The sequence below is a fragment of the Aphidius gifuensis genome, linkage group LG4 (assembly GCF_014905175.1).
Source record: "Aphidius gifuensis isolate YNYX2018 linkage group LG4, ASM1490517v1, whole genome shotgun sequence".
Lineage (NCBI taxonomy): Eukaryota > Metazoa > Arthropoda > Insecta > Hymenoptera > Braconidae > Aphidius > Aphidius gifuensis.
In genome coordinates this window covers 9,830,540-9,855,712 of record NC_057791.1, presented here as the reverse complement: position 1 = coordinate 9,855,712, position 25,173 = coordinate 9,830,540, and the positions used below count along the sequence as shown (strand labels likewise).

General features: G+C 29.7%; 2 pseudogenes; one reads left to right on the top strand and one right to left on the bottom strand.

Annotated features, from left to right (window-relative positions):
• The window catches only part of LOC122855003, a 48,821-nt pseudogene extending 24,082 nt beyond the window's left edge, over positions 1-24,739 (top strand).
• LOC122855004 lies at positions 6,582-7,880 on the bottom strand (annotated as a pseudogene).
• Positions 24,740-25,173: the final 434 nt, after the last annotated feature.

The following is a 25,173-nucleotide window of genomic DNA, read 5'->3' as shown; positions in this document are numbered from 1 at the left end:
TAATATGGCCGATGGGCTGATTATCTTAAAAATTGTAAATTATAAAAAAAATTTTTATTGTTTTTTTTAATAGTTGACCTTTTTTATCATCAATCACCACGTCATTCTTCAAACTTTGTAAAAACTAGATGGCACTGAGAACGCTTCTGCAACTTAGGGGATGAAATTTAGGTTGGGGGCCCAATGCCCATGATGGGAATTGTGAGTGCTTGTAGAGATTATTAATTATAAAAATCAATTACAGTAAAGAATCGATTATTATTAAGAAAAAAGTTTTAAAAAACAATTTTAAGAGTCTGTGTTGTGCCAAACAGTAAAAAATCGGATTTTGGTTTTGCTTTGTATGTAAGTAGTTTGAAGAAAATACTAGTTTGTTTACATTTTGTAACATCAAGTTGTCAAAAAAAAAAATTACAACAATTACATATTTGTTATGAATTTTCCATGGTGTTTTATATTTAGCATGGTTTTTTATATTCTAGTAGTTCATAATAGATTTGCTTGCAAGTATTCTTAAACATTGCTGTATAATAATACCGGCAATGCCAGAACCGTATTATTAAAAACAGATATGTTATGAATTTTGCATGGTTTTTTATATTTAGCATGAACCTCAAATCTTAAAGAAAAGATTATAAATAATGTAAAATTCTGGTGACCAGTTATTTCATGATTGATATATGATTTAATATATATGTATAATCAAAGTGCATGATACTGAATTATTATTATAAATTATAATAATGACACGTAATAAGTCTCAACATTTTTCAAGTTTAAGACGTCACCAGAATTCATTATTGTATGCACGTATAATCTATTTTGTTTTTAAAATAGAACTACGCTTTATTCCATGATTGAAAAAATAGTGTTTCGATTGGATTCAAAATAAATATGTAAAGTACATTTTATAATATTAAGATCATTATTTTTTTTTGCATGCCGTCTTGTCAATATTAGTAATATATTTTTGTATTTATGTATTGAGAGAATTATGAATACTTATTTCAATATTATACATAAAAGATAATTATAATATATTAATAATTATTTTAGGACAAGGTTTCAATATGACAATTTATATTGTTTAACAAGTTAAAGTATACGAAACCTTATTTGTTGTAAAGCATGGTTATATAGATTTAGGGTAAAAAGTATCCCGGCTATGCCGAAGTATGGGCCCAATGTACTTTGGGACTCATAGATGAGGCGGGAATTCGCTCTATCGATAAATATAGGTTAGGGTTCACTTGAAACCAAAGGTATTGCTTCGCCTTAATTCGAAAGTAGCTCTGTTTTAGCAACTGTTTTTTTATATTATATATATCTTTAGCAAATATTGCTTTATAAAAAAAAATTTCCTTAGAAAAAATAATAATTATTATTATAGAAAAATTATAAAAAAAAATTTTTTTAGCAAAAATGGATTAGGAAAAGTGTACACTAATTGATTTAAATAGTACCTACCAGATGGTTTTTATAGCAACAATAAAGACAATACATATGTCACGTGGTTTTTTCTCCACTACCATACACCAACCAGAAGAGTTCATTATCGCAATTTTTTTTATAGACGATTACTGAAAGCGGTTGCAGAAACTGGGACGATATCGACGAGAAACCAATGTGTGGTCAGCTGAAGGAGACTATGTGCTGAACTACTATGAAGAGGACCAAGACCGTAAAACAAATATTTTATTTTCAATATTTTCTTTCCTCTAGAAAGCGATGACAGCACTGACGAAATATTCATGATGCATTCAGGTAACAAGTACTCGCCCGAAAAATAAAAAACTTAACATTCGATTTTCAACAAGATACTAGAACAACTTTTTTGTTTCCGTTTATACAGTAAAACAGCGATCATAATTCATAGTACATATATAAAAAATTCAAATGTCAATCAAAATGTATAATTTTTATTATTTGATGATTTTCAGTATTATGGACACTAGAGTACAGCACTGCAATTCACAAAGTAAAACAATCATAATTAAAAGTAAAAAATTCCAATAATAGAAAAGGATACCCGTGCGACGAATACCAATTGATCCCTCTAGAACGGTTGTTTTTAAAAAATTAAATAACTCAATAAATAATAATGATTCATTCAAAAATGATTGAAATTTTTGTTGATATTAAGGTTAATTCTGGATAATTAAGTTTCTACACGGTTTTTTTTTAAGCTCAATATTTAATGAAATAGTTTTAATACTACACTGACAATTTTTTCTCTCCAGACTTTTCAAGATGATGACTAACAAAATTGACAACTTCTATATACAGAGATAGGTAACATTTTAAACTTCTATTTTTCATAAGTTCCTTTTCTACGGAATATTTTTACATTTACTATCAAAAGTAGTTCTCAAAAAGACGAATACCCTCTGAAAATTTGAATTTCTTCTCCTTTAAATTTTAAAAGACAATTAACTTTCAAATGGTAAAATTTTTTTTGGTTTCCGTTCTAAAGAAAATCATTTTCAAACTACTAGCAATCTCAAATACCTTTTTATAATACCTTTATGCCGCTTGGAATCAACCTTAGTAAAATATTCAATAAAATATTCGAAAGCTCATCATTAAACTTTTTCTTTTAGTTGGAACTTCTGAGTGACTATGTTACTCAAGTAAATCATACCATTCCAATATCTGCTGTGAGTATGCTCAGAAAAATTTTTTTTAAATATCGAAACAAATTGTTGCTCAGGAGGAAAAGGATGGTAAGGTTAATCCATTTCATTCTTGTTTAAAAAGGAAATTTTCTCATTAAAACATTTAATTTGTTTTGAATGATAAACTGAAAGAAATAAAAATTAATTTTTTTTCACAGAAATTATTGACAAAGATCGTGCAGCTTTTCGACAAGTTACCACAAATGAAAAAATATTGGTAAAAGTAGTACGGGTTCTCTTACAAATGCTGAGTGGAAAAAAAAATGAAAAAAATGACGACCAAAATATAGGACTTCAATAAAACGCTGCTAAAAACCTTAGTTAATTTTTATTGCGTTGAATAATGCATTCAATGGAAAAATATATTTTTGAATTTAATTAATCCACCTGAACATATTACCTAAAATATTTCAGGTGCAATTTCGTGAACTGTTTAAAAAAATTTTGGATTATGTAACTAGACCAAAACAATTATTTGGGCGCTTTTATAGGCCTTGAAAATGTATAATTATAGGTACACAAACTGGTTATATGTGTGATCCAGTAAAATGAGGTCCAAAAGTATATGTAATTCAAAAAAAAAGTCTTACCAATTGAATAAGGTGTCATTTTCTGTTTTCGGGGCCGCTGAACAACGTGGTGGGGTTGAAATTTATTTTTTAAACCAAGACGGTGAGTTATTTGAAAAAAAACTTTATTCGGAAAAAAAATCAGGAATTAAAAAATAAGGAGAGTAGTTTTGAGAAATTTTTCAATTTATCTGTAACTGTTGATGAGTAAATTGGGTTTGAAATTTAGGGGTTGGCACGCAGTTGGATTGTTTGACAAGCATATGTTTAGAAATCTATAATTCATTCAAAAATTGATATTTTTCAATGATTTTTTGTTTTTTTTTTCTATTAAAAATCTATTTTTTATAAACAATTCAATTGTTTATTCCATTCTTGAAATGATTTAAAATCCCAGGTAGGAGTTCTCGGGGTTGGGCGAAGGTCGTGTATCAAGCTTTGGAAGCACAGGATTGACACAAGCTTGTGCTTATTGTTTTCCTCGGCCTCACACAAGCCTCGTTAACACAAGCTTGACACAAGACTGTCACCGTTGTTTTCAACCAGCCTCACACGAGCCTCGTTAGCACAGGTAACAGGTTTGACTCCAGACTGTCCTCGTTGTTTTTAACCGGCCTCACACGATCCTTGTTAACACAGGCTTGACACAAGTTTGTCTCCGTTGTTTTAAACCGGCCTCAATAGTCCAAGCTCGTGTCAAGCCTGTTTTTTTTGTTTTCCCGGCCTTACACGAGCCTTGTGTCAAGCTCGTTTTACCAGGCCTGACACGAGACTTGACTTGTGCATATATTCAATTTAAAAAAAAAAAAATTATAATAATAGATCTATGAATTATAAATATAAATTTTAAATAGCAATTATTAGGTTTTGACTATTGTGCCAGGCTTTTACAAGGACTGAGTTATAAGTCTCGAATAGATTCATTCATATCAAAAATTTTTACGGACTCTTTCATGAATACCCCGGTGGTTGACTTGATAGAGCATTGGAGTTCTACGTGAGAGGCCTAGGATCGATCCACCGTTACGCCGTTTATTTTCGTTTAAATTCTTATCGTTACTTCAAATTATATCGCGTAAAAAATAAAAATGTCAAAAATATTAAAGTATTATTAATGAATTTATATTTTTTTATAATTTTTTTTGCAAGAGTGTGTCAAGCCTGAGACAGAAGCCTGTATCAAGGCTGATACACTAGTCCGACACCAGCAAATACATCGTGAACATTACAGGCTTGACACAGGCCCGAGAGCCGGATAATCACTTGTCCCAGGCTTGTGCTCGTCGTCACTTCCTCCCTGGGATTGAACTTTCATTTTTTTCCCATATTAAACTGTATTTTTTACATTTTTATTGATTTTGTATTTATTTTTATACGATACTTTTCGAATAATTGATCAAACAAAAAACAAAAATTAATTTTTGTACAAAAAGGAGAGTCAAGTATTCGAAATTATTATTATTATTATTTTTTTTTAAACCTACAAAAAAGAGAATATCAAAAAAGTCAAGTACAAAAGTACTAATTTCTTCAAAAATCATTGACCCATATGATGGTCTTAACTTTTGACAGAATTTTATACTTGACCCCACCCGGTTCTTCCCAAATAAAATTTCAAGCCTCCACACTTTTATAATTGTTTATAATATTGATGACGGATATCTATTCATACATATGTATATCTTTAGTTTCATATAGCATGCAATATGCATTATTAGAGTGGGTATACCCCACTCTATGCATTATACATTAAAAGCGCCTCTACATTTTACTTTTCGAACTATTTCACTGACGATATTTTTTGCCGCTCACCAATGATTTCAGAAAAATTAAAAAAAAAATTTTCACACATTTCTCCGTATGAGTTAATTTTAAAGAAATTCAGACTAATCATGGAGAAATACAAAGTAATCGCGGAGAAATATTTTCACGAGTGGTTGGCTAAGTATGATAGTTCAGTATTACATACATATGTTTCATATTCGTATTAATCAATTTGATACAGATGAAGTGCTTCTACTTTTCACTTTTTATTGAGTCTACATTTGTGTGAAAGACTTGAAATTTTATTTGGGAAGAACCGGGCGGGGTCAAGTATGAAATTTTGTCAAAAGTTAAGACCATTCATATGGGTCAATGATTTTTAAAGAAATAAGTACTTTTGTACTTGACTTTTTTGATATTCTCTTTTTTTGTAGGTTTAAGAAAAAAAAAAAAATAATAATTTCGAATACTTGACTTTCCTTTTTGTACAAAAATTTATTTTTGTTTTTCGTTTGATATCATATCTTTTTGTAAAGTCTTTTGATCGTTTACAATTAAAAATAACAACATATCATACGTCCAGATCATCAATCGTTATTTAAAATAAACAAGATGTTCAAAGCTTGACAATTTTAGACTACCCCATACAAAAAATATTTTTTATTTTCTGTAAACAGCAAATGCAAATTTTTGCAAAAAATCATTAATCAATATGGATAATATGGATAATAAATTCAAAAAAAAATACATATCAATTACAAGATGCTGAGTTCACAGCTATTTTTTCTATTTTGAATATGAACTTATTACCTCTTAACTCTTGGGTTACCTTTCATACCAACAAGACAATGTTCTTTACCATGATCAAGCCAATAACCTGTTCTACGAGTTGTTATTATTCTTTGTAATTGATTTGTTTCAACCTATCCCTAGTAAAACAAATCTGGTTGAATCTAGCAGTTGTTCCAAAAACCGATCTAAATCTGCGAGAATCTGTAAAGATCTGTCAGAATCCTCCAGATTTTTTTTCACTAGGGATATTATTTCATTAACTCTATCATAACCCCATAGCTGTAAACATTCACCACACAGATGTTTCTGATATTTTTGTTATAAAATTATTAACAATATCATTATTATCATTTGATAAATCTTTTGATAATTGACTTGTTGAATTATCAACTTCATACTGTACATATCTGTTGAAAATTAATTATTAAAATTCAGTACCACTACCAGCTACAAATGTTGTATTTTAATATGATTTCTTTTTTGGACAAAAAAAACTGATTATTTTGTGTAAAAGCTCCTGTTTTTATAAAAAATATAATGAATAAACGAATAAATAATTAAAGTTTATTTGCATACAACAATTCATTTTTTGTTTAATTAATATTTCAAAAAATTATTTATTCATTCAAATATATAAATTTTTAAAATTTTAACCAGTATATTTTATGAGGTTAAAAAAAAAATCAAGAAAATGTGAGTTCTATTGCACGTAGCCATATTTTAGCAATATTTAAAAGAAAAAAGAAATAATAAAAAAATAGATGCACATATGAAGATAAATTATTGACGATGTATAAATAGCAAAAGTCATTTTGAAAACGAAAATTTCAGAAAGCTAAATGTCTTTAAATTTGTAAACAAAAAATTAATATCTGAGCTTTATTGGTTCTATTCTTCAAGCATAAAAACTGGACTCTTATATTTTGCAAATAATGAAAGAAAAAAACGATAATAATTACAATTATTTTTTACTGTAATAATAATGAATAATAAATTTAATTGCTAATCATTACCGTTAGCTTGTTGGTGAATCATTGACTCAAGCAAGTGCAACTTTTTTTGGAGTTTTTTTCATAAATGCTGCAACCATTTTAACATTTACTGGAGGAGCACATGGTTCATCACGTTGAAAAGTACAATAACGATGTAACAATGTCATGGATCTTTAGTCAAACTTTTTTAAACATGTTCTGGTAATTTACTTGCTCTATTATTTGGATACATAAATAGTGCATCAGTTTGTACAAGAATTTTATCTAATGGTACATTTCCCATTTCAAGTACTTGTCTAAGACCACTATCAGATTTATTTTTACATAAATAACCAGTTATTCCCAAGTGAAAACCTTCATCAATATATATTTTTGCTTCATCAGCATAACCAATAAATGAATGTATTAAAACTGGTGGTAATTTATTTCTATAATAACGTAATATTTCAACATCATTTTGTGCTCCTCTTTCATGTATAAATAATGGTTTTTTCAATTTTACAACTAATTCAACTTGTTTATGAAATACAAAACATTGTGTTTCTGGATCAGAAAACTTACGATTATAATCAAGTCCACATTCATCAATAGCAACACATTCAGTATTCATTGTATTGTTTGCGGTTCATCTAAAGTATCTAAATCTTTCCATGATTTTGCAGCTGTTGATGAATTCCAGCTGTTAAATAAAGTACACCAGGATATATTCTTGTTGAATGTAATGCTTCTTTATTTGATTTAACACTAGCTCCAATAACCATTTTTTTTTGTACAGAAGTATCTTTAGCACGTTGTATAAGACTATCACGATTATATTTTTTATTTGTTAAATTAGCACCAACATCAATGAGAATATAATTTTCATAACACTGACTCATCGATGAATCCGTATTATCAAATTGTTTTAATTCTGATGAGCTACTAGAATTATTAGCCATTTTTTTTACTATATGAAAACTAATTAATTAATTTTTGAGCAGTCAACTATAGTTAGTCAATTTACAACAAGCAAACAAACAAACAATGAGGTATCATATTTAATATAGGATATTAATTCATAACATAAGTAATATGTCAATTAAAATACTGATGTTTATAAAAAACGACTTTCTTTTTTTAATAATTTTTAATTACTTTTAACACTTTTTAAAAAACAATTCAGTTATGCTAATTAAAAGTATTTTGGAGGTTAGACCGTGATACAAATAACAACAAATAATAAAATTCTGCAGTGCAGCCAATATGGCAACACAAAAAAAAAGAAAAGTCTAGGAAAGAGAAGAAAAATAATTGTAAAGTTTTACCAACTGAACGAACATAATGTAGTCGATTTGAGAAAAACGCAAAGACCGTAAATATCAATTATGCTTTAAATATATATTACCGCAACGGAAAAATCTAATTTTTTTTTTACAAAAAAGCTCGACATCGATTTATGCGATTATTACTAAACCTCAGCATCTTCATTCAACTCTATCATATTTTAATTAAATTTCTAAAAGATTAAAGACGGAAGGGGACAAAATATTTGATGTATATAATAAGGCACGGTTGTAGTTAGCTCTCATCATCACACATATTCTCATCAACACACATATATTTCTTTCTCATACTTGACTCGAGGCACTACCGTGCCTCTTGATTAATTAAAAATACGCGATCGCCCGTCAATTTTTAACGATGTTCACCACTGAATTAACATAAGACCGAGCTATATACACTGCTATAAACAAACACAATAGCTGTATCTCATGTTATTTCAAACTTTTTTTTATGTCGTATTAGTTTTTAAATTGACTATCGTGTACTGATAGTAAAACAATTTTTCCATTTATCCTTGCCCCTTGGTTCCTAATTTTTGTCGGGAACAATCGGTAGCCCAATCACGAAAATACCCCAGACCGGAATTATTTTATACAATTGACCGATAATATTCGCGTTTTACGGAGGCTAGGAGCCATAGGCTCAGCCGGAGTATTGTATTTTATAACGGAAAAAAAAAAACGTTCATAACTTACGAACTAATTAAAGGAAAATCATCGTATTAGGCTTAAATGATGCGTCTTCGAAAACTCTATCGCCCACATAATAGGTTTTTTCATCCATCTTCAATAGTTTTTGAACGAAAAAAAAAAAACTATGAAAAAAAAAAAAAATAATCACATATTTAATTTTATTTCTCAGAAACTATTCAAGGCCTAAAAAAAAACCAAATATCTCATAATGGAGCTTTATGAGGCCTTTCATTTAAGCTTCGTTTGATGTCTCTATCTTCATTATCCCGAAAGTTATAACGGTTTTAAACAAATTTAAAAAAATTAGAAATCGAATAACTTGACCAAAAATGAAAATAAAAACTTCGTATTAGGCTTATTTTTTGCGTCTCAAAAAACTATATCGCCCGGATCTTCGGTTTTTTCCTCTATCTTCAATAGTTTTCGAACAAAAAAAAAAAACTATGAAATAAAAAAAAAAATAATCACATATTTAATTTTATTTCTCAGAAACTATTCAAGGCCTAAAAAAAAGCCAAATATGCCATAATAAAGCTTCATAAGGCCTTTCATTTAAGCTTAGTTTGATGTCTCTATCTTCATTATCCTGAAAGTTATAACGGTTTTAAACAAATTTGAAAAAATTAGAAATCGAATAACTTGAATAAAAATAAAAACTTCGTATTAGGCTTATTTTTTGCGTCTCAAAAAACTATATCGCCCGGATCTTCGGTTTTTTCCTCTATCTTCAATAGTTTTCGAACAAAAAAAAAAAACTATGAAATAAAAAAAAAAATAATCACATATTTAATTTTATTTCTCAGAAACTATTCAAGGCCTAAAAAAAAGCCAAATATGCCATAATAAAGCTTCATAAGGCCTTTCATTTAAGCTTAGTTTGATGTCTCTATCTTCATTATCCTGAAAGTTATAACGGTTTTAAACAAATTTAAAAAAATTAGAAATCGAATAACTTGACCAAAAATGAAAATAAAAACTTCGTATTAGGCTTATTTTTTGCGTCTCAAAAAACTACATCGCCCGGATCTTCGGTTTTTTCCTCTATCTTCAATAGTTTTTGAACAAAAAAAAAAAACTATGAAATAAAAAAAAAAATAATCACATATTTAATTTTATTTCTCAGAAACTATTCAAGGCCTAAAAAAAAGCCAAATATTATGCCATAATAAAGCTTCATAAAGCCTTTCATTTAAGCTTAGTTTGATGTCTCTATCTTCATTATCCTGAAAGTTATAACGGTTTTAAACAAATTTAAAAAAATTAGAAATCGAATAACCCGATAAAAAGAAAAAAAAAAAAGACGTATTAGAAACTTGTTTTTTGCGTCTCAAAAAACTCTATCGCCCGCATAATCGGTTTTTTTTTGCTATCTCCAATATTTTTTGAGAAAAAAAAACAATAAACATGAAATATTTCTTTTGAATAATGTTATTATTAATAAACCGTAAAATTTTGTAAAAAACCATAATTTCATTATATCTGAGGAATTAAGACACCCATGGCCCTAGCCGGAGTATTGAAAATTTTTAATTTTCAACGGGTAACGCGGGCCACATGCCCCAACAAACGTTACCAGATCTTTTTTGATTTTGTTTTTTACCATAATTACCCGGAAAGTTATACCCGGAAAATTAAGTATAACTTCGACAGATTAAGACTACTCTCTTTATTTTTTCATTTATGATTATTTTTCCAAATGAAATTTTCTTTTGAAACAAATATTTGAGAAGATGAATAATTTCTATTAAGTAATCCACCCTCTATATCGCGAAAAAAAAAAAATTTCAACTTCACCACGTTGTTTAGCAACCCCAAAAACATTAAATGACACCTTATTTAAGTATTAGGACTCATCTTTCAATTATGCACCTTTGGACTCTATTTTCCTGGGTATGAAAATATATAGAATATATAAAACCAAAATACTGTTTTTCAGTTAAAAACTCTGTGATAAAATATTCTTCTCAGGACCCAGGTAAAAAAATATGCTATTGACGTCAATTCAACGGAATCCCGATTTTGAAATCCCGAAAATACTTCAAGACTACGGTCAATTATTCGGATTGCTGACGTAATATCGAGTTTGGGCTAAGATATAGTTTATCTAGGTGATGTAAAAAGTCACAAAACATTTGTTATAGTTTTATTCATATTTTTATCGATCAAATATACTATTGACTATGCTAGTTTATTTTCCTTTAAACTTATACCATACAATAATTGTAAAATGCTATGTGTGTCACTCGCAGTTACCATGCTAGATTTGCGGGAAGTGGTTCTAAACTCCATAAGGTGTATTATGATAAGGAAAAGTCCCTAAATGGCATATGCGATATTACCGCTCATCTTTATCATATTAATGGTCGCTTTTTACTCATCGAAATTTTATCGGTATTATAATAGTATATTTCGTTACATGTGCCCACTCAGAGAGTGTGCTCTCAACGAATTTGGAGGGGCAAGCACGAGCCTTGGCGAGCCTCTGAGTGGGCACATGTAACGAACCATATTTTATGTTACTAGGGACAGTGGTAATAATGTGTGAATTTCTAAAAAGCGCACTACCCCTCTTACGCTTTGGAAATTCACACATTATTCCCACTGCCCTTGTAACATAAAATGAATACAAGTACCGTGCAAGATTTTGAGATTCATCGTACGTTGCCTGAACGGAAAACAACTCTCAGTTCCGTCAATAATTTCAGCTTATTCGAAAAAATTGAACAAAAATAATAATTACCAATAACGAGTTGATGAATAATTGCTGTCATTGAAAAAATTAATAAAAAATGATAATTATCAAACATATTTTTTTTCATCATAATGATAATTGATTGTTAGGCAAATTATAATATTCGAGATAATATTTTTCTATTTTTTCTTCATTTTGAAAATATTGTAAACTCCAGTACCTGCCAATATTTAAGCTATTACAAATTCTATTTTAAAAGTATGTTTTGATTTCATTATAAATGGAGTCTTGAAATGGTTTGATACTAACTTGGCTCAAGTAGTAATTAAGGCATATATTGACAGTTTCCATTGAGACACTCACAGGCTGATGCATTGACTAAAAAACTATTTGCGACCCTAATTCAACTATTGTTAATTACAGATAAAAAGTTTTTTTTCGATTCCCCTATTAAATTATGCTCTATATGGATTTGTGTTTTTGTGTTTGAACACATATTAACAGGTTAAAAATCGATATTTGATCTTCCAATTTAGATAAAAACAAGTAGTTAGAGAAAATATTATTTTTATAATGTCTTAATCCTGTTAACCCCAATCACCTATTTTATGTCTATAATAAAAAGAAAATAAAAATTGTGCATTTCAGTTTGGGCATCGTATCTTCGCTTATTGAGAGATATCCAATTGGTGTAAGGAATGTTTATGTACCGTCAACGATTCAACATTTACAACACCAACATCACTTAAGACTTGCTGCATTAAGTAACACTAGCCAAGAAGATACAACTGAGGCTGCTGCAATTCGTAGCGTTTTACCAAGTAATGGAGGATGGCCATTCCCATGGAGGCCAACACATAGCCTACACAGTCTTGAGCATCAAACATCAAGTGAGGCTATTGGGTCTATTAATCGCCTCAGTCCACCTTCTGGGTCTTATCTTAAACGAGGTATAATCTAAAGTCCATAATAACTTCATCAAATTGCAAATAGCCCCACCATTGAAAAATGCATCGATTAAAAAAATTTTTTTTTCGTCATATTATAAATTAAATAAACTATCGTATGCTCATAATAATATTGCTATTTCTGTTTTCTCGCGGCCCGTAATTATTTTTTGGGGGAAAGGAGTGGTTATTTCGTGAAAATGCCCTACAAAAAAATTAATGTACTACGATTGAAGAAAATTTTCCCGTTTTTATTTTATTTTTTGGTCAATTATTTAAAGAGTTATTTGATATTTCTCCGACAAAAATATTTTTTTTTTTATTCTTTTCGCGACGTGTGATTATTTTTGGGGGAAGAGAGGTGGTTTTTTTTTCGCGTCGCGAAATAGAAAAAAAAATAGAAATATTAAAAAATTAATTACGCGAAAACGGATGGTTAAAAAAAAAACTTGAGACCCACCCCCCCTTAAAAAAATTATTCTCTACAACTTTTACTTGAAACTTTTTTTTCTAATTCTAACTGCTCCCGAGATGAAAAAATCAAGTATTCGAATAGTATTATTGATATTTTATAGTGTTTGAATTATATCCGGCGATGTTTATGAGGTATTGTGAGAATACTTATGAGTATTTTCGATATTTTGGTGGTATTATGAAAAAGTAAATGAAGAAAAAATATCGGTTCTCGGATATAAAATTATCCCTGACAGGTATTTTAAATGTTTGAGTATTTTAAAAGTCTTTTGAAAAAGTATTTTGATACTCAGTTTTTGGACTTAGAAAATTTCAAATAATAAATATTATATAATAAACTCAATTATTCAGAGGTTAAATAATTTATTGCAGTTAATTAATAATTATTTAATAATTTTTTCTATCCATATATTAACATTTCCAATTTATTCTGTAAATCATAAAAGGGACACCACATCTTTTGCTTACATACATTTGTCAATAGCTATTTAACTATAATTAATTATGGCAAATGTTGATTAGGAAAAGGATGTATAGTCAAATAAATCGAGTCGTAATCTGAAATAACTTGATAGTGAATCTCTTTTTAGTTTTCTAAATAAATTAGATTGCATGTATAGACCTTGTAGCTTATGTGAACAAAATTTCAATTTTATTAACTTGTAAAAATGGTCTCGCGGTAGAGTGTAGGTTTAGTAATTAGGAAAACGTAGGATCAAATCCGGGTAGAAACGAATTTATGAAAAAAAATATATATGTAAAACGCACTCTTGTTAGAATTATTTTTTTCAAATAATCAGCAGGTATTTTAACCAGATACAATTGTATTTTTGAGTATCCCGAGCAAGTATTTTAACCGGATACAATTGTATTTCAAATACTCGTCAAACATAATTATCCTGCTAAAAATACTTTTCAATCGGTATCCGAAAAGTACTTTTAATGGCGCTCAGAAACACAATTTCAAGTATCAAACACAATTGTATTTCGTCAAAATACCTCAATTTTTTCATCTCGGGAGAAATCGCGAAATTGATCATTTTAATTTTAATTAATTTTTTTTAACCCTTTCCCGAGGAGATAGAATTTTTAAAATATTTTTATTGAAATCGGGAGGTCGAAATACCCTTAAAACAATTTTTTCGTCAAAATCGGGTAAAATTTTTTAAAATGCCCATTTAAAACAGAACTTGCCTGGATAGCTAATTGAATTGTTGTGTTAATCATAAGAATGGAATTGCTCTATTTTTACTATATTGACGAGCAAATTAGAGAACTATTATACATGGAAATCGCATTGTTCTATAAATTGGTACCAACTACATAAAATGCACGCCAAGAAAGTGATGCATATTGTATCTTATAGCAAGTAATTTAAAACCATGAATTTTACACATAGAATTTAAAAAACCATCAACAGTACGTAATACGACGATATATTAATTAAATTCGATAATTAATTATTGTGCTTTTGGTAAATGATATGCATAGCGCTTAATTTGGTCTGCTGTTGGATGTAAACCAGCAGGTGTTATTGGTTCTGGTGAATGTGATAATATACTTTTTAATAATTGCAAATCTTCAGCTGAAAATGTCGTAACATATCCTTATTTCAATTGTGTATCATAATGTCCAGCAATATGTAATGCTGATGATACTGATATTTTATACATTTCTATTGCGCTGTAGTTTTTATTATTATACCATGTATCGAAATATAGCGCCTAATTTTTTTTTAATTTTTTTTTTATCCAGCAAATTATTTAATTATTTATACTTAAAAATTTTCACATTTTTTTGGATATTTTACGTCTTTTGATTATTTTAGGCTCATTGGAAAGAGAGGCATTGATATACATAATGAAACTATTTTTATTTTTTTTTTTTAACAAATAATTAGAACGACATTTGATAAATTAAAAACGACGACGTCACGGACCACTGACTTAAAATACTTATACCCGGTAAAGAGTCTCGCTTTTTTAAAAATTGAGGCGAGACTCTACCGAGTTTTCTGATAATTCGAAATCAATTAATGAACAAGATGAATAGTTTAAGGTTAGTTATAAATAATTAAATCGTCACTCAATTTTTTTTTTTTTGGCTCATTTTTCAAATGAAATAAATATCTATACTCTCAATTTTTTTCAATTTTTTCTGACCTCGTTTTTTGAGATAATTAATGTCAAAGTTGACAACTTTTATACACGAGGATAGGACTATAAGTTGATATACCGTACATTTTTATTTTTAACGAGTTCGTTTTTCACTAAAAAATTTTCAAATTACTATCAAATTGTAGTGCTCGGCAAGACGAATACGATAAAAAAATTTAAATTTTTTCTGACGTTGATTTTTAAAGATATTTAATGTTAAATTTTGAAATTTTCGTCTTTCTCGCAACGAGAGGACATGAGAGAATTGCGATCCGGCAACACTGCTCTCTTCTCCTTGTTTACTTTTTACTTGCCGAGCGGGGTGTTATACACCAACGTGACATACACAATGATGCACTGTAGTAGTGGTAGTATATAAAAAAATACAGTGTCTCACGATTTTCATTTTGCTTGCTGGAATAGTGTAGGTGTCTATCTGTTTACACACACACTACGATTTTTAAGGCAAAAGCGTAACAAAATTTTTAAAGAGGGGCCACAAAATAAACGTAGTGGTATACGAGTCCTCCAAGCCTAAATAATAGTACGACTATGTCCCTTGTAAGCAACCTTAAGTCAAAAGAGCATAATAATTAATTTAAATGAATTCAACTTTATTTAACAACTAAACGCAGAATCTATCATTAAAAAATACCAAAAATATAAGCCAAAAATCCAAATACAAAACTCAGATAATACAATAATAAATGATTGACCGATATGCTCAACAAAATAATAATTTTAATTCTTCAGTAATATTTGCCATAATAAATTGATATAATTATGGAAAATATTGCTAAAAAATTTTTGAGATTACGAATTAATTTATTTGGCTATCAACATTTTCCATAATTAATTAGTTAAATAGCTATTGGCAAATGTTGCTAAAGAAAGAATCTGACCGAAAAAATATTGCTGAGGAATTCATTAAGACTACGGATTCATTTATTTGGTCACATTTTCTCTTTAGCAACATTTGCTATAATTAATAAATCAAAATTTATTGGCAAATGTTGCTAAGGAAAGGATGTAATTAAATAAAATATTTCATAATCTAGATTGATTCCTCAGCCATTTGGCACAATAATTTCAATTTATTATATAAAATATCGCTGGGAATTAATTTGGACTAATAATTAATTCATTTGGTTACATTCTTTCCTTATTTGCCAATAGCTTTTTAATTGAATAATTAAGGCAAATTTTGCTGAGGAAAAATGTGACTAAATAAATTAATCCGTATTGTCTAAATAAACTCCTTAGCAATATTTTCTATATTAAATTCAAATTATTGTGTCAAATGGCTGAGGAATTGATCTAGACTAATAATTAATTTATTGGGAATTTTTTTTTTTCTACTATATACTCATAAAGAAAGAGTAAATTATAAATTAGGAGATATCGTGAATTTTTATACGTAATGATCTAGATTAAAAAACTTCTTAGTACTACCTTCTTACATACCCGAGCAGAAATGTGTTCAGGATAGCCTAAACCCTGATCTAATAGACTTGATCCAGATTTGATCAAGTAAAAATTATTACATAATTTATTTTTTTAAATACAATTTGCCTGATCCGGATAGCATCAGGATAACCTTAACTTACTCTTAATAGGGACATCTTGATCCAATCTGGAGTAATTTTTATATTTTCCGGATTGAACACGTACAAAAAAAATAATTATTTTATGTTTTGATTTTTTCTTTATATTTTTAATAGTTAATTATTATTTATCTATATTTTTTAGTTATTTATCTACTAACTCATTGATTTATTATTTATTAATTCATAAGAATGAAAAAATCTTTTCAAGTATCGTTTGTCAGAATGGCTCAGTGGGTAGAGCGTCACCCGCATATTTTCAATTCTGCGTTCGAGGGTTCGAGACCCGGTCACTGTAAATTAAGGAGGTTATACACAAATTACTCTTTTTTTAAAAAATATAATGAGAAGGTTCTGAAATTTTGTATACAAGTAGATCTTTTCATTCTGAATACAACGGTATAATTATTTTCTTATGTTGATCGGTTAAATTTTTTGTAATTAATTATTGAAAATAATATTTAACATTGGCTCTTATGGAGATTTCAACCATTTTTTTCGGATAGAAAAAATGATGAAAAAGTCTTGAAAAAAATCACACATATACTAGAAACCGAGTTTTATTAATTGCGCGAAAAATTTTCATATGTTGATCGGTCAATTAATAAGAAATTAATTATAAAATTTACAAAAATTAGATGTGGCAACGTATGGCATGTTCAAACACACACAGATACCCGCAATCCCATATATTGTATACGGGGCGCAGGCGCTTTACACTTTATTATTTTACAGTGTAGTCAAGTTTCTCTTGAGACTGTGACGTCAGAAGCTTCCCGCAACACCCGCAATAAATTTGTGTATAACCTCCTTAATTCGTAGAGATGCACACGAGACGAGAGACCAATATATATTAATCGTATCGTCTCGCGAACTCGAATACGAGACCGAGACATAATTGACAATTTTTGATGCGAACAGAGACCAAGAATTGATACTAATTAATAGTCAGATTTCTGCTGGAGTCTCGCCGTGTCCTCAATAATATCAAATTTGGTTTTTTTATTTTTTTTTTTTTTTTTTTTTGTGGTGCCTTTTTTAGTATTAAGTTCTTATACATATTGCATCTATATAATAACTATAAACAAACAAAAAAATATATAAAATAAATAAAAATTAAATTGAAATCCAGCTTAATTTAAAAAAATAATGGTAAATTATATTTTGATTTAGACGTACGAAAGAAATAAAGAACATCTTCATTATATATGTTAAATCAAAGTATAATCCAGCATTTTTTAATTTAAACGATTTATTTATTATTAATTTATATTCATTTTATATATTTTTTTGTTTTGTTATTCAGTACAATCGTACGTAATTTTGAGTTAAAATAAATGCGATATTCATTCTTAATTAATAATTGAAAAAAAACTAATAAAGTACTCATACGTTATAAAAGAATAAAAAAGAAAAAAAATAGTATATTTCGTTACAAGTGCCCACTCAGAGAGTGTACTCTCAACGAATTTGGAGGGGCAAGCACGAGCCTTGAGTGATTCCCTCAAATGGTAATGACGAGGTTCTCTGATTTTGCATACAGTAGCTTTGAGCTCATATTATGTTACTAGGGACAGTAGTAATAATTTGTGTGAATTTCAAAAGTATATTATTTTCTTACGCTTTGGAAATTCACATTATTCCATTGCCCTTGTAACATAAAATATTATATACATATATTATAGAATTTATATATTTATTTAAAAACGTTGTATTGGTATAATAAAAAAAAAAAGTTTATTTTGCGCACTTTATGTTATACGGTCGAGAATAAGAAATAGATTCCAATTTTTTTTTTTACTGGGACGAGACCGAGACAAAACACTGATATTTCAGCCCATATACGATACCAGGGCGAGACTGTTGTTTTTTCATTTTTTCGAGACAGAGACGAGACTCGATCAAAGCTTCCCGCACACCACGTGTAAATTTGTGTATAACCTCCTTAATTCGGGTCAGGTTTAAGAGCAGAATGTTCAGGTTAAGGTTTAGGCTTAGGTTAGTTTCATAATGTAACGTTTATACATCCGTCATATATTAACCACTATATGTTATAAGAAAAAATATGGAAAAAAAAATATTTTTTTTTTTCAAAAATGCAAATGTTCCCTGGTCCATTTCGGATCATGTATCCTGACCAGGATTGGATCCAGATTCTGGATCCATTTCGGATCATGTATCCTGACCAGGATTGGATCCAGATTATGGATCCATTTTGGATCATGTAACTTTACGTTATCCTTAAGACGACGTCAGGTACTCTGATCCAATCCGGATCCGAACCTTACCAAAAAACATTACCATCCTGATCCATTTTGGATCCAGAATCTGGATCCGGTCTTGATAATCTATCGTGATCTATTTCGGATCATGTATCCTGACCAGGATTGGATCCAGATTCTGGATCCAGAATGGATTTGAAATCAGGATATCCTGATCAGGTCCTGATCAGGACCTGACTTAAATTTCTACTCGGGTAATTGACAAAATATAACATGTAATAGCGCGCGAAGCGCGCTAATTGGTCTCGTTATCATTAAGGTCGAAAGTGAAGATAATTTCCAATTCATGAATTTTTGATTTTTTTGGGCTTAAATGAAAGCCTAAATAATTATCATTTCAAAATTTTCATGCGTGGTTTTTTGTAGATAATTGATGTCAAAATTGACAACTTTAACACACAAGGATAGGAATGGAACACACATTTACGCTTGTAGTTAAGAAAATTTCTCATAATTTCTGCTGTCTTTTTTATTACTTTGTAGTACTATTATTTGTAGTATTATTATTTTTATCCGCGGATTCTGATAGATATTCAAGTTTTAATTATTATGTTTTCTATTATTAGTGGTCGTTCTTTTTCTTTTATTGGTCCCGCTATCTCATGTTTCTTGGCTATGGTAGTATGTGTGTGGAATACAGACACACAACTATCAAGAACCTATCAGTATAGTGAATATATTTTGGACAGAAAGGGACTGAAAATATTTTTTATAACTATATGTATATGCGCACCCTCTCGGGCCCAAACTTTGTTTGACGATGAGATTTACTTTAGACCTTAAAATAATAATAAATTTATTAATTTAAAAAAAAAATAATGTACACCAGTACACTACACTTCTACTACGTACAACTACTACAAAAAGAGCAGTAGTACAGAAAAAAAAACTATTCCACCTTATTAAACTACAGACTGACACCGCAAATACACACATGTATAGCCCCTTGTTGAAAATACTCATCATGATAACAAAAAAAAAAAAATGTTTCTATTTTAGATGCTTATTTATTGAAGCTATTATATGCCTACTTATATTGTATCTACTTTTGAGCCATTAAAATTAGCTAACGAATGGATTGAAACTCATTGAATCTAACAGAATGTTGAGGTCAAATCGAGGATGAAACGAGTTAAAAAAAGAAAAGTTGAAAAATACTTAAAAATGTTATTTTTTTAGATATTAGTAATAGTTTTATTGAAAATAATGACAGTAACAATAATTATAACTGAATTTCCAACAAATCAGGTCATATAAGCTATCTCTATTTTAATAAATTAAAATGTCTGAGGACAAGCAGTAGCTAGAAAAAATTTTTCATAAAACTATTATGTATAATTAAAAAAATTTCAGGTATGTTCCATCTTTTTATATAACTCGTTATGAATGTATGTATGCATTTTTGTCATATATATAATAAGCGTAGAGCTGCGCCTGACGCATTATTGACACTCAGCTTCAATGTTTATGTCAAATATTGATACATTTTATACACTTTAATTCACAATATCTCTAGATCGGGATGGAACAAAAATCGAATTTTTTTTCTAAATTATCTAAACAATATCAATTTTAACATATCAATTTTTCATCAAATCGGTAAGGACCGTTTTTTTGTTAGAACTGAAAATATAAAAAAATTAAAACAAATTCTTATACATGCAATGTTAAACCGCTTGGAAAATTCACCTTTCTAGAACTGATTACTAATTTGTTATTAAATCAGTTTTAATTATTGATTCCGTCATTATTCATAATAAAACGATTATAAATAATTAAAAAAATAAAAATTTTGGGTATTTTTCATCTTTTTTTTTTAACTCGTTTTAACCTCGGATCAACCTCGTTTCAACGCCGAATGGCGTAACATTTCGATAGAGAATCGAACTCGGCTTTCGACGTCAATCCGGCCTTGTGCCTCGATCCTCTTTAATATTTTACCTTTTTAATGAAGATTTGAGGGACACCTAGAGGTTACGGGTAACATTTACCAAAAAAAAATGTTATTAGATTGAAGCTGTGTTTTACGGAGTTAAATTTACATTTACTTTCGTTATCGCTTCCATTACTTCGAAAGATGATAAAATTTACCTTTTAAGGCGTTATAGCTATAACTAGTTGTTTCTACATTTTCCATTAGTAAAGTTTGTTACTTTTCTAGTAAGTAAGAATTACCAATTTTCAATGTTGAGAATGCAAAATATACATATACATATGTATAATCGTTACTAGAACATGATATTTCCGATTTTTTTCTTTTTTTCAGAATTCTGGCAACGACCAGGACTCGATCCGCTATACCCCAAACGCTACCTCATTCTACCTAATACGAACACCGTGCCGTAACCAACTTAACCACGAACGCAAGTTGACAAAGAAAGATTTTTATTCAACTTGAATTGACTCTATGCTAAAAGCTGACGTATAAATTTTTCATTGTTTCAAATGAAAATAATTGTTGCGAATGGCTTAGTAGTTAATAAAGATGATAATACAATTAATTTAGTTTCATCATTTTCTTACACATTTGCCAATAGTATTTTAATTTATTACGTTTTTTCGAGGTAGAATCGAGGTAAGCAAAAAACGAAGAATCAACTTTTCTGATGAATTTAAATAAAGATTATTACCTACAAAATATATCTGTCAATCTAATTGTACCTCATACTTATTTAGAATATAAAAAATAGTAATTAGGTTGACTTTTTTTATCATAACATTGAAAATACGAAGTGACTGGAAGATGAAGTAATCCCGAGTGGAAATCTGTTCAGGCTAGCTTGATTTGCTCCCAATCTTGATCAATACTTGATCAAGGTTGCCTTAACTCAGGGAACCTGATCAAGTTTTGATCAAGATTTGATCAAGATGCTTTATTAAGGACAACCTGCTCAAGATAGGATCAAGAAAACTTTAACTCGTCTGTGATAAAGCCGCCTTGATCCAAACTTGATCAAGAAAACTTTAACTCTTCTTGACTAAGGCCGTCTTGATCAAGATAGGATCAAGAAAACTTTAACTCGTCCGTGATAAGGCCGTCTTGATCCAAACTTGATCAAGAAAACTTCAACTCTTCTTGACTAAGGCCGTCTTGATCAAGATAGGATCAAGAAAACTTCAATACGTCTGTGATGAGGTCGTCTTGATCCAAACTTGATCAAGAAAACTTTAACTCGTCCGTGATAAGGCCGTCTTGATCCAAACTTGATCAAGAAAACTTTAACTCTTCTTGAGGAAGGCTGTCTTGATCAAGATAGGATCAAGAAAACTTTCACTCGTCCGTGATAAGGCCGTCTTGATCCAAACTTGATCAAGAATTGATCAATAAATCTTTATTTTGTCAGTTGTGTTTTTTTTAAATATGTCTACGAATTAATCAATAAATATTTATCTTGTTACTTGTTCTTTTGTTAAATATATCTTGATCAAGATAGGATCAAGAAAACATTAACTTTTTAATTTATTATATATTATGTTCATTATTACGATTTTTTTTTTAAACATTGATAAAAGTTTTTTTACTGAGAAAAAAAACGCCAAACGTGGCCTAATAATGTCTCAAGACTGGTCTAAATATATAAGCTTCAAAAAATAACATGGTACATCGTATCTCTCAGTGGCCGAGTGGTCTAAAGCGTACCCGATACTACGTCAATCTATAATTCGTCGGTTCGATTCCCGGTTACCGTGTTTTAGAAAAAAAAAAAAAAAACTTCCGTGCCCGATAATTATCTAACTCTTCTCTATGACATCACACTTAATAATACAATAATAAAAAAAATAATAATTTGTAAATAATTTTTTTTTTTTTCAATTTTTTGACCAAGTTTCGTTAAAATATCTTGATCAAGTCTTGATCAAGCCTCTTGATTAAATCTTGATCAAATCTTGATCAAGAACGTAACGCTAAACGTGATCAAGATTTGATCAAGATACTTGATCAAGTTTTGATCAAAATACTTGATCAAATATTGATCACGTTCAGCGTTACGTTCTTAATCAAGATTTGATCAAGCACCTTGATCAAGAATGGATTTGAAATCAATGTTGCCTGATCAAGTCTTGATCAAGACTTGGTCTCAATTTCCACTCGGGATAGTTTGGCGCAAGCAAAAAAAATGTATGAAAGTGGTTCTCATCACCATATAATAAAAAAAAAACGTTTTAACCTCAAAATCTAGTTTATCTTGCATCTGTCAAAATTCAGTAGAAATTCAAAACAAAAAATATTAATGACAGTATTAACAAATGAAGTGACTATATAAATCGAAAACATTGTTATAAGGTTGTCATATGCTGTTTATACACTAAAATGGTCTTTAATTTCAAATATTGTTTTTTTTCTGTTTACGCTGATCTCGATTATACGTCGAAATAAGGGCATAATCTACCTTGAATTAAGGTTATTCTCGATTTTCGCTACCTTGATTTTAAAATGAAATTTCTACCAGGGTTTATCAAAATTCATCTATTCCTGATTGAAACCAAACCATATACTCTTTCCTGAGACTAAGTTTATTGTTCGTACCCTGACCAAAATTGAAAACAAACTTAAAAAAAGCGTTACATACCGTATTATCATCCCGTGAATTGTTACGAATAATTCTTCCTTTATAAAAATGTCGTAACATTCCCGAAAAGCGTAAATAACCAATTTCAATTACAAATTTTTCCCAGAGCACCCAGAAAAGAGTTGTAATTTCAATTACGTTTCAACAGAGGAACTAGATGATGACAATCAAGCTGATGAACGCCTTCATCGAGGTGGACGCAGTCCTTCAAGCAGTGATGAGGTGCATGATGAGTTAGATGACGATGGAAAAGACGATAATCGTGACAATGAGTCACCAGTACCTGGTGGCATGCGTGGATCATCAAATAGTGGCAGTGGAAATAATGGTCGCCAAAGCATGCCGAATACCATAAATGGTCAGGACTTGAACAGTATAAAACGTAAAAAAAAAACTCGAACAGTATTCTCAAGATCACAAGTTTTTCAGCTCGAAAGTACGTTCGAGATGAAACGATATCTTTCATCATCGGAACGTGCCTCATTAGCAAATTCATTGAGATTGACCGAAACGCAAGTGAAAATATGGTTTCAAAATCGTCGGAACAAATGGAAAAGACAACTCGCTGCTGAGCTGGAAGCAGCAAATATGGCGCATGCTGCACAGCGGCTGGTTCGCGTACCAATTTTATACCACGAGTCTAGTGGCACAAACAATGTACCAGGAGTCGGGACTGCTAGATCAATACAACCTTCATCTGGTAGCACATCGCTCTCAGTGGCAACTGCGTCTCATTCGGTGGGTGTTGGTGTTAGTACACAGTGTGCTCCATGCGCCACAGTACCATCGATATTTTACTCACCACGTCATCAACATCTTCATCATCAACCTCATGTACAGCCACATACCCTGTTGCCACACCAAGTTCATCCACAACCTCCACCGCCTCCACCAGCTCCACCAAATACACAGCAGTCAGCCGAATCACAATAACCTTACCCCTCTATTTATCGTCCTGATGTACCAAATTTCAACCAGCTAGACAGCCATTACTCGAGATATCTCGCACCACCAAGATAATGATGAATATGTCTTTATAAAATTATGTAAATAAAAAATATCATAGAAAACGATAATTGAGATTACCATAATGTAGCATTAATATTTAATCATCTATTAATTATAAGATTTTTAAATACGTGATTCGTACTTAATTATTTCATTGCTATCAATGTTTACCAATAAATGACGATGTGACATGTCAAATGGCCTTCATATTTTTTTGTTATCCGTGCTTGAGAAAGATAACTTTGTGCACTAAATTAGATGCGCAATGGTATTGTTTCCAACATTTTTGAAACAATGCGGGAAATGAAAAGTTTCTTGCATTATTTCATTGCTATATATTTAGTATTCGATTAATGTGAGAAGTAAAATGATTCCCGCATTATTTCAATACTCAAAATATAAAGTTTGGCTTGCTGAGTGATCGTGTTCAACTTACACATCCCCTATCGTGAAATCGGGGAAGTTTATCTGTTTTAATTGTATGTGTGCGTGTTTACATCAAGTATCTTAAACACGTTTTAACTTGATCAAACAGCTGACAAACAATTTATTCTATTATTATTCTTCATGTTTTTTATATTTTTTTTTCAAAATTATATTATTATTCATATCATTATAATATTATTATATTA